The sequence below is a fragment of the Euprymna scolopes genome, chromosome 32 (genome assembly GCF_053919585.1).
Source record: "Euprymna scolopes isolate OS-2025 chromosome 32, ASM5391958v1, whole genome shotgun sequence".
In the NCBI taxonomy this organism is placed as follows: domain Eukaryota; kingdom Metazoa; phylum Mollusca; class Cephalopoda; order Sepiida; family Sepiolidae; genus Euprymna; species Euprymna scolopes.
This window is the reverse complement of record NC_136513.1, coordinates 50,664,520-50,678,243: the sequence shown is the minus strand read 5'-3', so window position 1 is coordinate 50,678,243 and position 13,724 is coordinate 50,664,520. Positions and strand designations below refer to the sequence as shown.

At 34.8% G+C, this 13,724-nt stretch overlaps 1 protein-coding gene and 3 non-coding genes across 17 annotated transcripts in view; 1 reads left to right on the top strand and 3 right to left on the bottom strand.

Moving 5' to 3' along the window:
* LOC145256347 (spectrin beta chain-like) overlaps positions 1-13,724 on the top strand; it is a 648,628-nt gene that overhangs the window by 168,428 nt on the left and 466,476 nt on the right. The window lies entirely within an intron of this gene.
* Positions 538-632, bottom strand: Trnam-cau (transfer RNA methionine (anticodon CAU)). Its single transcript has 2 exons — positions 596-632; positions 538-573 (listed from the first exon to the last, which is right to left on the bottom strand). It is a non-coding gene; the product is annotated as a tRNA-Met (tRNA).
* Positions 5,991-6,085, bottom strand: Trnam-cau (transfer RNA methionine (anticodon CAU)). Its single transcript has 2 exons — positions 6,049-6,085; positions 5,991-6,026 (listed from the first exon to the last, which is right to left on the bottom strand). It is a non-coding gene; the product is annotated as a tRNA-Met (tRNA).
* On the bottom strand, positions 8,101-8,195 carry Trnam-cau (transfer RNA methionine (anticodon CAU)). The gene is made up of 2 exons: positions 8,159-8,195; positions 8,101-8,136 (listed from the first exon to the last, which is right to left on the bottom strand). It is a non-coding gene; the product is annotated as a tRNA-Met (tRNA).

Below are 13,724 nucleotides of genomic sequence, written 5' to 3'. Positions count from 1 at the left end.
TCCCCGGCTAAAACCCAAATATAAAGTTTCGCATGGGTTCGAATACCTTATATACTATGTTTCATGTAGACCAAAAACTGACAGAGGAGTTTGGTAGGCAAATTTTTTAAACATATATATATATATATATATATATATATATATATATATATATATATATATACGCATGCATAAATATATATAGAAAGAGGTTTGTGTTATAACCTTTTTACGCAAATATTACGCAAGTATAAATCATGTAGAATATCTGCATGAATATAATTACACGTAATAGTTAATTAAAGATGATCATTCCATAATAATCCGAAAAAAAAACTAATAGGGAATTAATTAAAATGAATGTTTAAAAGAATATGTAAATTAGCTAGGTCTTTTGCAGATGAATGCAATTCCACAAACCATATATAACAAAGTTATATATATTTTTTTAATGAATAGAAAGAGTTTTACAATACACACACAAAAATTACAGAAGTATAGATTTGTGAATTACATTAAAAAGAAGTAACTCGAGTAAGTTAAAAAAAAAAATATATGTGCCCCGGGTGAGGATCGAACTCACGACCTTCAGATTACTCGGATTCTGTTCGATGATTATGAGACTGACGCGCTGCCTACTGCGCTACCGAGACGACTAAACTCTCTATAATCTAAATATTTTAAGTACTTTTACTTAAGCGTTAAATGTTATTAATCTAATTGACTTTCATGAAACATTCGTTCATTTCTTTCTTTCTTTTATCTTTGATTCCTGGATTTTGAAACCACAGTAAGTCATTTTCTCTTTCGTCCCAAATGATGTTAGATACGTGTGCATTTCAGTTTTTAAGGAAATATTTTTGGTTTTCATTTTTGAAAACTTCCACTTGGGACAGAGGGAGACAAATGATTGTTCAAAACTATTTATAAACGTTAATGATTACTTTTATTGGTCCCCCGACAAAAGGAGGATGGAACTGTAAATTCACCCTTGTCCGTTCGCCTGTCCGCCGTTTTCTCAATAACTACGTGTTGGTTTTTTTTTTTTAATTTGTCACAAACATTAAACATGATATGAGTAAAAAAGTAACAGAACGGATTTTCCGGGAAAACTCCGGTTGCCTCCACCCTAGGGATGCCTTTCGGGTTAAAATGGCTAAAATTGACACTTTTGTGCTTATTAAAAAAAATTGATGCCTTGGGTTTTCATAAAACTTTCTGAAAAGTTGTAACTAACTGATTTCTATATAATTTTGTTTGTCTATACTTCGCGATAACTCTTGGGTGTGTCCCAGGGGCTCTTTTAGAGCTAATGAAAACACTCCATTTTTTGGACTATTTTCCCATATTTGTCCAAAATTTTCTGTGTAAGTTTATTTAGCAGTTTTGCATGGTGCTGAACTCAAATTTAAACATGCTAAGGCCTTGGGGACTTGGGGGGCTAAATAGGGGGAGGGGGCAAATGATGGACTTAGTCATTTCTTTTTTTGCATGGTGCAGAACTACAAATATGTTAAGGCCTAAAACTGCACCGTTTGTTCATTTTCACTAGGATTTGACGTCCCCTGGGGACTTTTGTAGCTAAATGGGGGGGGGAAATGCTGAACTTAGTCATTTTTTATGCCTTGTTCACTGTGCACTCACGGGGGGGGGAGGCATGCATGCTTCACTTATTACGAAAGTTAAAATTTTATATCAAAAAAGTTCATTTTTTAAGTCCTCACTCATTCTAGAAATTTCTTAGAGAGTCAGTTCAGTAAAAGTTCGTTTGAAAAAAGAAGTAACTTCCCTATAATGACCATTTTCTTTCATTTCAGAAAAAATACAAAAAATTTCGATTGCAATTTATTTCGAAATTCTAATTATTTTATAAACCATAAAAATATTTTAATTCAATAAATGTTCAGATAATTAACATTTTATTTTGTGTTAGTGTCTTAATTTAGTGTTTGTGTTGATTTTACCAAAAAGTTATGCGATTTAAAAATTTTCCAAGAAATTCTTTGAGAAACTTTAGAACTTCTTAAATTATCTCCCCCTGTTCTGAAAGGAAGTATTAAAAAAAAGCTAAAAAAAAAAAAATCGTATTTTTTTTTTAGCTTTCGGACTACTGCTCTCACCTTAAGCTCTATTTTCACAGGGTTTCGGCCGATGTAACCTGTAACTATTGCGCCACGGATCTTTGTAGGGAGTCAAGGACCGGTGGCGCAGTGGTTGGAGTACTTGGAAAAAATTCAGCTGTTAAGAGATATTCTCCTTAAGTTTGAAAGTTCAATTCTCAATGTGGGTGACCAAAAAAATATAATGTAGAATTACTTAGGACTTCTATCCAGTCATGGCTAACGGAACAAGAACATTCTACCCCCGTGAAGTAAATTAAAGGTCCCGTTCGAAACTCCGTTCAAATTCCCGAGTCCGACAGGATGCATCTGAAGAAGGTCGGAGATTACATCGACCGAAACGTTGTTAAAATAACACTCAAGGTGAGAACAATAATCCGATGAATCCAAATGATACGAACAGCCAATCCTCATCTAAAAAATTCAGAAACGTAAAAAAAATAAATAAATAAATAAAAATAAAAAATGTCATCCAAAATAAAAATGCACACGTTATTGTTATGACTTTCGATGGTTTTCAAGTTTGTTGTGACGTGTTAATCAAATCTGGAGATTACAGCTACATAACAATGGCGTCGCTGATAGTATGCACAAACGCCCTGGACAATCGAGACTATGTAGAAACATTAATAGGATGCTTGGAGGCGCTCTGACCAGAGTAAAGGAAAAGATATATAAATAACGAAGCGAAAGGAAGCAGACATGATAAGAGAAGAAATGGAAAACATTGTTGAGATTCAAAGGAAACGAAAATCCCACTAATAAAACAGTGGAAGTTCTATCAGAATAGTGTACGCTTATGGTCTTCCGTAGTAAAAATGATACGACGATATTAATGATAGAACGTGTGACTTCTTCCTTTTGTTTTGAATCAAAATGATCACCACTAACCAAGGCCAAAGGTCACTCGAGGATAAGGATTAATGTGATTAATTAATGATATTTGTGGGAAGGGTTTACGACGTAAATCCGTTAGAATTGAATTTAAAGATGCCCAAGTTGTATCTGCAGGAAATCAGTCTCATGGTAACATGTCCCGCAGGCAAATAAGCGTTCGATTTACTAGAGAAGAAAAATAAATATGACTTTTTTTCATGTCTACCGGGTGCATCTCCCAATGCGTTTTGTCATGAATGATAATAACGATGTCTACATGTGTCATATTTGTATAATCAAATCAGAATTTATTTGGTTTGACGCTATTGGTGCATATTGTGAACTAGGTAGTGGCCGGATTATGACGTCATAGCCGGATTATGTCGAGCAACAGCTCGGGTTTAGCTGCTGTCTGACGTAAACTCCGATCAGCCAATCATAACGCGACGCGCTGAATTGCAACGATTTTGTAATAAAAACAAAGAAAAAGAAATTTCTCTTAACCTTTTTCTATAAGATTTCCTTAAAAATATTTGATCCTCCAAAAATTTATTTTTGCTTCCAATAACTTTTTCTTGGCGGTTATTATTAAAAAAAATAAAATGAACAAGAAAACACGAAATTACGGTAGGTAAGTTTTTTTTACGTTCAGAGGAAACATGAGTTGGAACAATTACATTGAGAGTATTGCCAGGACCGCTGCGAAGAAGACCTCTGTTCCATCGACGAAATGTTGCATCCTTCTGCCTGTTCTACAAGTATTTAACGGTGAATGCTCTGACGAACAGCAAGCACTTGTACCTCCTCGACGTAAATACCCCTGACAGACCCAACAAGCAGCTAAATCCCACCCCTTCGCAGTAGAGATCCCTGGATGTAAGAGAGCCTTCTACTCCAGTAATTTCTTTCCCCAGAACCGCTAGACTTTGGAACTCCCTTCCGGGACTCTGCTTCCCCAACTGTACTGACATGCAGAAGTTCAAGTGTAACGTGAATCGACATCTTGCTGCCCAACTCCCACATAGTACCCCTGGTAGTAGCTCCCTACATCAAAGTGGCGATGTGCCTTGTTTGGGATGAAAATGTTATTAAAAAAAAAAATTGAATTTATTTATTTCGCTACTTTCTTTTGCGTAGCGTTGATATGATTTTGTTATGATTTTGTTATGATTTTGTTATGATTTTGTCGGCGACGCTCGGTATAATTCGACTGTTGACGTCATGTATGTTCTGACCAAAGACGGACGTTCACAATATGCACCAGTAACGATTTGACTTGATGAATGAAATAGAAGTGCATAGTGTAGTATCTGTTCTTATGGTACATTTAAGTTTATTTGTCCTTAGACAATGGAGTGGAAATCGTTCTATACTAAGGCATTTTCTGCCTACTCCTAGAGTGCTCCTTTTTTGGGGGGGGGGCTGGCTTTCCCTCACATTCAAAACGACCTTGTGTTACATTTTGCTCTCGTGGGCAGGAAATAAACAGCAACAGACAATAGAGTACGCAATGGACAAAAGTAATCTTAAATTTAACTTTGATCAGAATTTACACCAATTAGATTTATATTTTAAGGAAACAAAACAAACTAAAAATATTAATATAAAAACAAAGATATATTTCGGGTGAGAATTGAATTCACAACCTTCAGACCGCTCAGGATAAAATAAATAATCATCTCTCCCCACCATCCGACCTTGTTGAGATGTTTCCTTACCTGAAGTATCTCTTTAATCCTGTGCAGTTCTAGAAGATTCACTCTCCCTTTCCTTACTTCCTGACTGTGGAGTAAGTTTATTGCTTACCCCTTGTGACACCCCGTCAAGAAAATGCCGACGGGGCTACCGAGCCAATTCTTAAAATGACTGAATTCTATTCCTCCATTTGCTCTGGTTTGATTCTCCCCATCGTGCGAGCTTGTGCCACGTCTTCTTATGGAAGAAGAAAGCAAATACGAGCTTATGTAATTGAGAAAAGTTATTTCATGTTAAATTTTCATCGGAATTTTTTAGTTATGTTGTAAAAAAAAAATCAAGCGAACTAATTCATAAAAAGATATACCCCGGATGTATATTGAACTAATTCATAAAAAGATTTACCCCGGATGTATATTGAACTAATTCATAAAAAGATATACCCCGGATGTATATTGAACTAATTCATAAAAAGATTTACCCCGGATGTATATTGAACTCACAACCTTCAGTTTGCTCAAGTGCTAATTTCAGCCAGATCGGCCCAGGAGTTTCCCACAAAGCTCCTAGAGTAAATGTCATATTGTGGTAACTAACATTTATTAATTCATAACAGTGCATCGAACAGATACGATGATACGTAGTTTGCTCCACCTTTAAACAAACATTGATACAACATTTAAGCCAGATTGACCCAGTAGTTTCTAGGTCAACTTCTAGAAGAAAGGTATCATTTTGATGACTAATCATGATTGATTCAGTAGAACGGACAGACAGACCAAGAGAAAAATAGAAAATCCTTGACAGAGTACAAAGTAGACTTCGTGGCTTAGTGGGGGATGCCCTTTCTCTACCCTGCAACCTCTCTCCCACAGAAGAGACGTTGCGAGCCTATCCTTGTTTTATCGTTATTTCCATGGCAGGTGCTCGTCTGAACTCCAATCTCTGGTCCCCCCTCGCCAATCTTTCACGAAAAACACCCGTCTAGCTGAATCCACTGTGAAAAATTTCCCCCACTCTATATCTGTGCCTAAATCAAAACGCGGATTCCATGAACAAAGCTTCTTTCTTAGAACTGCACGCCTGTGGAACTCTGTTCCGTCTGCCTGCTTCCCTCCGGACTACAACCTGGATGTCTTCAAGTCCAACGTTAACAAATACCTAATGAACCGCCCCCTTAAGTAAACACTTCATCAAATCTCCACACTAACGTAATGTACTTGCAATAACCCTTATCCCTGAGTGGCTTCCGGGCCTTGATAAGTGGTGATCACTGTGTAAAAAAAAAAAAAAAAATATTGCAAAGATTTACAAAAATTATGCCCCGGGTGAGGATCGAACTCACGACCTTCAGATCGCTCGACTTTCGTTTCATGATTATGAGACTGACGCGCTGCCTACTGCGCTACCGAGACATCTGAACAGCAGCTAATGTGCATGCTATAAGTAATATCACTTACGTCGGAAGTGTTATTAGCCTAATTGACTTTCGCGAAGACATTCCTTGTTATTTTTTATTTATTTTGTCGTTGGTTAATGAATAAGAAAAGTTAAATGAGTTATTTTTTCTTTATGATTTTTTTTTTTAGATGGGGATTGATTATCCGTATTACTTGGGTTCTTCGGACTACTGTTCTCATCTTAAATGAGATTTACATTAAATCACAACGTTTCGGTCGAAGTAACCTTCTACCTTCTCCAATGCAACGTGGCGATAGCGAATAAAGTATTTCGTAAAATTACACTCTTATGAAGATTGAAAATTCAATCCTCAATGCAGACGACAATCAAAATACAATTGTGAATTATGTAGAACTTCTACTAAGCCATGGCTGACGGAACAAGAGCATGCTACCCCCGCGAATTAAATAAAGAGTTCTGTTCGAAATTCCGTGCAGATTCCTGAGTTCAACATAAAGTTTCCTGATCGCAAAAAAAAAAAAAAAAAAAAAATCCCGAGTTCGACAAGATACAACTATATAATATATAGCCTTGAAAGTTTCTTTAAAACATTTAAAACCATTAAAAAAAATTGTCCTTCGTTCGAACATTATTTTGTCAGTAAGTCAATTAATTTCCTGTATCGCTGAATAGGTTTACTTACATGAACAAACAATAGTACCAATGTTCTTAAAGGGATCATCAGTTGTTTACCATGATACACTGTTTCGGGAGATTTAGAAACAAAACAATATGACTCCCCAGCAGTGTTGGTATAACATCCCCTTCTTCAAAACACATAAACAAAAATAATTTTGACACTGATATATATATATATATATATATATATATATATATATATATATATATATATATATACATACATATATATACATATATATATGTGTATATATATATATATATATATATATATATATATATATATATATATATATATATATACAGCATTCTATATGGAACAAAAACCAAGCATTGTTTCAGTCTATAAGCATTAATCTTAATCTAATTTCAAGGATAAAACTGATATTACACTTTGATCTAATAGTTTAGAAAATATATACAACAACCAAAGCATCTTGTATTTTTAAAACTATTTTAACTGTTGACGGGAAGAATACGTTTTCACTTTGCGTCCGAAGAATTAACTGCTATGAATATGTACAATTTCAAATGGTGCTGTTTTTTGAGAGTGCTTGTCCTAATATCAGAGCCCCACGTTTTATGCTGTCAAAAGGGCTGTACTCATACGATTATCAAATGATTCCAGAACATTTTCTTTTATTTAGAATCTTCAAACTACTGTTCTCATCTTGAGTGTCATTTTCACAACGTTTCAGGACCAATTTGTCGAAGTCGGGAATTTTTCTGTCGAACTCGAGAATTTTGGCGGAATTTCGAGCGGAAGCCTTTATTTACTTCACGGGAGTAGCATGCTCTAGTTCCGTCAGCCATGACTGGATAGAATTCTAAGTAATTCGTAATTTTATTTTTGCTCACCCATACTGACAACCAACAGAACATCTGAATACAAATGTATACAGTTGAGAAAAGTTATTTGAAGTTAAATTTTGATCGGAATTTTTTAGTTATATTGTAAAGAAAATAAAACGAACTAATTTAGAAAAAGATATACCCCGGGTGTATATTGAACTCACAATCTTCAGTTTGCTCGATTGTTAATTTCAGTCAGATCAGCCCAGTAGTTTCCGAGAAAGCTCCTAGAATAAATGTAATATTGTGATAACACTGATTAATTCCTGTGCATCGAAAATATACGATAATAGTTTGCTGCAGCTAACAAACATTCCTACACAATTTCAGCCAGATCGACTCAGTAGTTTCCGAGAAAACTTCTAGAGTAAAGGTATTATTGTAATGACTAATTATGATGGATTCAGTAGAACGGACAGACAGATAGACCAATAGAAATATAGAAATCTGAACTATTGCAACGATTTAAAAAAAAAAATGCCCCGGGTGAGGATCGAACTCACGACCTTCAGATTGCTCTACTTTCGGTTCATGATTATGAGACTAACGCGCTGCCTACTGCGCTACCGAGACAATTGAACAGCTAGCAATGTAAATGCAATAAGTAGTCTTACATGCCTGAAGAGTTCTTATTTGTGTATCATTAGACTTTCGCGAAAACATTCCTTGCTTTTTCTTTATTTTGTCTTTGATTAACGAGGAAAATCAAAAAGTTATTTTCTGTTTCTAGAGAATTGAATCTTCAGTCGTCACTTTAACACTTGTTTTTTCTTTTTTGCCTACTTTGCCCACTGCGTCACGGATCGTTTCGGACAGCTCTGGTAAGAATGATGGGAGTCTTGCACCTTTTTTTTTTTTTTTTTTTTACACAGTGATCCACCACTTATCAAGGCCCGGAAGCCACTCAGGGATAAGGGTTATTGCAAGTAATAAATGTCAATATGTATTACTCTCTCTCTCTCTCTCTCTCTCTCTCTCTCTCTCTCTCTCTCTCTCTCTCTCTCTCTCTCTCTCTCTCTCTCTAGAGTAAGACAGACAGACAGACAGACAGACAGACAGACAGAGAGTAGAACGATAAAAATGTTGCCCTAAAAAAACAACACTACAACTTTATTTTAAAACTTTTATTGGCAATAATTAATTCAGATTATGCAGTAGAGTTTACATCTATTCAATGTAGCCGCCTTCAGCTTCAATCACTGCCTCGATACGTATCCGAAACTGGGGGTATGTCTTTTTCACAAGCACCGGCGGGACCGCGGCGAATACTCGGCGGATAGCGGCAATCAGGCTGACTTTGTGCTCGTGGAGGTCCTGTTGGTGATGTTCTCGACGTATGACCAAGCGAAGTAGTCCAGCGGGTTCAGGTCGGGAAAGGACGAAGGGAGGCAGTAAGAGAAGGGTACAAAGTCGTAGCACTCCTTCTGAAGACAAGCCTGGGTCTCTTTGGACTTGTAGGCTGGCGCCAAATCCTGCTGCCACACCCAGAGTCTGCTAGCGGACACCTTATTGCACCAGAAGATCACCACACTCTTCAGCACATCCAGGCACACTTTGGTGTTGACTTTCAGGCCGAGATTTGAGAGTGCATGATGTGGTGCTCACTTGAAACCACACCAACGACCATAACCGTGACAGGAAACTTCGTTGTGCTTGGTCCTTAAGCGTTGAACCATTTGGATTTGCATTTTAGAAGGTGCTAGCAATGGTCCTGCTATGATAACTTGGATCGGGAGAGAGCATGAGTTGTACTGCGGCGCATCTCCGATCTCGTACGTTGAACATTATGTCACTTTCAGACATGCTAGAAAGCTCCTGTCGTTCTTGGGATTTGTACAGCTGGCCAACAAGTAATTGTCATCATCATAAAAAAAAAAAAAAAAAAAAAGAAAACCGGTTTGGATCAAACGGAAATGGAATCATAGCGCCTTTTCAATGCGACAATTTTATCGTTTCACCCCATATATACACACACACACACACACACACACACACACACACACACACACACACACACACATAGTGTATCACAAAAGTGAGTACACCCCTCACTTTTCTTCAAATATTAAAGTATATCTCTTCATGGGACAACACTGAAAAAAAAAAAAGAAGATTTTTGACACAATGAAAAGTAGTCTGTTTATGGCATATATAACAGAGTTAATTTATTTTCCCCTCAAAATAACTCAAAATATAGCCATTAAAAGCTAAATCACTGGCAACAAAAGTGAGTACACCCATAAGGAAAAGTTTTCAATATTAACATACAACATGTCAACTCTCAATTTTTTGTGTGGCCACCATCATTATTCAAAACTGCTTTTACTCTCCTGAGCATTCAGTTTACCAAAGCTTCACAAGTAGCCACTGGAATGCTCATCCACTTTTCAATTACAACCGCGGAGCTGGCGGATATTTCAGATTTTGCGCACCTCCACCTTCTGAGGATGCCCCAAAATGTTCTATTGGGTTCAAGTCTGGAAATATGCTTGACCCAATACTACTTTTTAACTGCATCCTCACAGTTCAAGCCTCTCTCTGACCCCCACGTCGTCTGGTACAGTTGAAAAGGAACAAACAAAAATAAATTAAAATCCGACTCTGCTTTTTTTTTCTATTTTAGCAAAAGGCATATATTTCTAAACAATGCTTCTTGTTTTTTTTTTGTTTTTGTTTTTTTTACTGTTTATTTTGTCTGCCATGAGATTAACAAAACCTTGCCATCTCGACACCAGCTTAAAAGTCTCTCGCCGCCACCACGGAGCCTCATGTCTATCTCACTCGGTGCGTTTTTCTTTCTGCTCCTCGTCACGTGGGGCACTTTTTTCTCTCACAATACACGAGTTAAAAAAAAAATCAAAGCGCTGTATTTTTCTCTGCTTTTCTTGTGACGCAATCTTGCGCGCACTTGCTAATTTGCACAGTGCTTTAGCGGCTGCTGCTGCTATTAATATTTTCTTACACACGCCAATATGTACTCTGTTACACGAAGACCAAATCTTTTGTTGCTTCACACAATTTAATTTGTATTCGATTATCATGACTTTTTATGTACAATTTGTTCTGCATGCCTAATTTTAGTTGTGTTTGTGAATAAACTATTAATAAACGTGGACCCCCCTCAATAGCCCCTGTTATCGTCTTATATTTCCGATGCGTCCATATTGACAGTATTCGTTTGAGATATTTGCTTGTATTCTCTAACCACAGTTTACCCATCTTGATATAATCAAAGTATCCAATATTCTTATTCTTCAATGGTGACCCCGACGTGATCCCTTTAAAAATGTTGTTTATCTCTATATGAAGAGAATATCCAATATTCCCATTATTCAGTGGTGACCCCGACGTGATCCCCTAACTACACTTAGTCTATTTTGATAAAATTAGAATATCCAATATTATCGTTCTTACATGGAACGGTTTTTGTTTCTCTTTGTCTCAGTGAAAGACGTCATCACTTTTGATTAGGCAGAATAAAGAATGAGTTTTATTGCATCAAATAATCACGACGAGAAACACACACACACACACACACACACACGTACGAGATTTTGTCTGATTAGTTTATTAATGCAGGGAAGATTAACTGAAGCAATGGAATGAGTTATGCAGATTCGTCTTTTATTAATAACATATATATATATATGTATATATAGAAATCTATATCTATCTATCTGTCTATCTGTCTATATATATATATATATATATATATATATATATATATATATATATATATATAGAGAGAGAGAGAGAGAGAGAGAGAGAAATAAAAAGGAACAAACCGTATTATGTGTTCATCAACGTTTCGTCTTTATTCCGAGACTTCCTTTATTTCGAGACGAAACGTTGATGAACACATAATACGGTTTGTTCCTTTTTATTTCTCTATTTTGTCGGAATACTATTTCCACATTTCTCATCATATATATATATATATATATATATATATATATATATATATATATATATATATATATATATATATATATATATTGTTTTTTAGATATGTATGGCTGGGTTTCCTTCTTCTTATCTCTTTGCCTTTCTGGTACCTAAGGTACTTAAGATTTTAGGCATTTTTATTCTCATAGAATTTATATACTAGTTAACATGTCGCAGAATAGATGTTGCAATCTTCTTAAATATATTTATATATATTATTAATATTTTATTTTCTAAATATTTTTTTTATTTAATAATATAAATATTAACCGTATTATACGTTTTATTATTGGATTGGGGTAATGGTATTATCCACTGTAGAGCCATGTCCCGTTTTTAAATCTCCGAAACAGCTACATGGTAAGCAGCTGATGATCCCCGTTTTCTATTAAAAAAATTTTTTAGTTAAGGTTTTCTTTTTTCATCATCTTATAGTTGAATTCAATTTTAAATTACTTTGATAAGCGAAGACTTTTGAGAAATCGGCTTATGCAAGTTTATTTCTATTTAACAATTTTAGTTAAGGCTTTCTCTTTTTTCTTCATCATTTTATAATTGAATTCTCTTTTGTAATTATACATTTTTAGAAGTCGGATTATGTAGGTGCAAAGTCAGCGTACGGTAAAATTTAGTTTCTTTTTCCGAGAATTTAAATTGCATTATTTATGTTTTTACATTTTATTTACTTAAAGCTTTAAGCTATATATATATATATATATATATATATATATATATATATATATATATATATATATATATATATATATATAGTAGAAATGGTAATTAATAAAACCTGAAGAAAGTGCTTCCACCATAAACGAACGTTTCTGTATAGTCTGAGGAGGCTACAAGACGGCCAAAAAACGGTCGCGTAGCTGAAACAAAAATGTAACTGAACAGAAAAAAACGATAATAAAAAATAAAACGTATATATATATATATATATATATATATATATATATATATATATATATATATATATATATATATATATATATATATATATATATATATATATATATATATATATAGCTTAATTTAAAAGGAACAAAGAAAGTTCAATTCCTCAATGGAGATTTATCCGGATAATGCCAAGCTCAACAATAATTATTGGAGCTTATACAATAGGACATCAAGAGTATGAAATGAAGACACAAAACTATATATTGGTAGATATAGAATGGATCATTTATTGAATAATGGAATACAGGCAAAATTTGGGGGATAGAAGAAACTCTTTATGCCAGGGCATTTCGAAGCCTAATGCTTCTCATCAGAAGAGTAGAGAAGGTGCTAGGTAGCATGGGGAAGATGCGGCGTCTAGCTTAAGGTTCATTAGGGACGAAAGAAACTAAGAGGAATCATAGAATGTTGTGGGAAGCTTTATTGAATTCTAAATAAATAAGAATAAGCTTGTTATATATAGTATGATATATAAGATTGTATAATGTCTTTAACATAGTATTGAGATTCAGGGGTGTATGTATTATGGTTAAATAGGGGGTGTATTGTTGCTGCGTGGTAATTTATTTTAACGGTTTGTGGGGTGTCTATTTTCTATAGAGTGGGTAATTTTGATTTGATTAGCAAAACTCATAGTTTATATGAGTTGCGATGTTGTTTAACTGTGGAAATAATTATATATATATATATATATATATATATATATATATATATATATATATATATATAATTATTTATTATATTTAGCAAAACTCATAGTTTATATGAATTGCGACGTTGTTTAACTGTGGAAATAATTATATATATATATATATATATATATATATATATATATATATATATATATATAATTATTTCCACAGTTAAACAACGTCGCAACTCATATAAACTATGAGTTTTGCCCTCATATAGTCTCATCAGTTGAACGCATCCTATCTTGAAATTTTAAACCCGAGTCTCATGCATGTGAGGCGAGTATCCTCCCACCTGCGCAACCGCGCCACACACAAAAAACTCTATTAGTTAACACAGATTCAACGAACCGCGGCAAAATCAAACTATGGCATGTACCTACTTCGTGTAAACAAAGAGATGTGGTCATCCAACAGGTGATAACCCAAGCCGATGTCTAATAAGTAGTATTTTTTACACCCGCTAAAACGATGTCACCCAACAAGCTAATTGGTATGAATA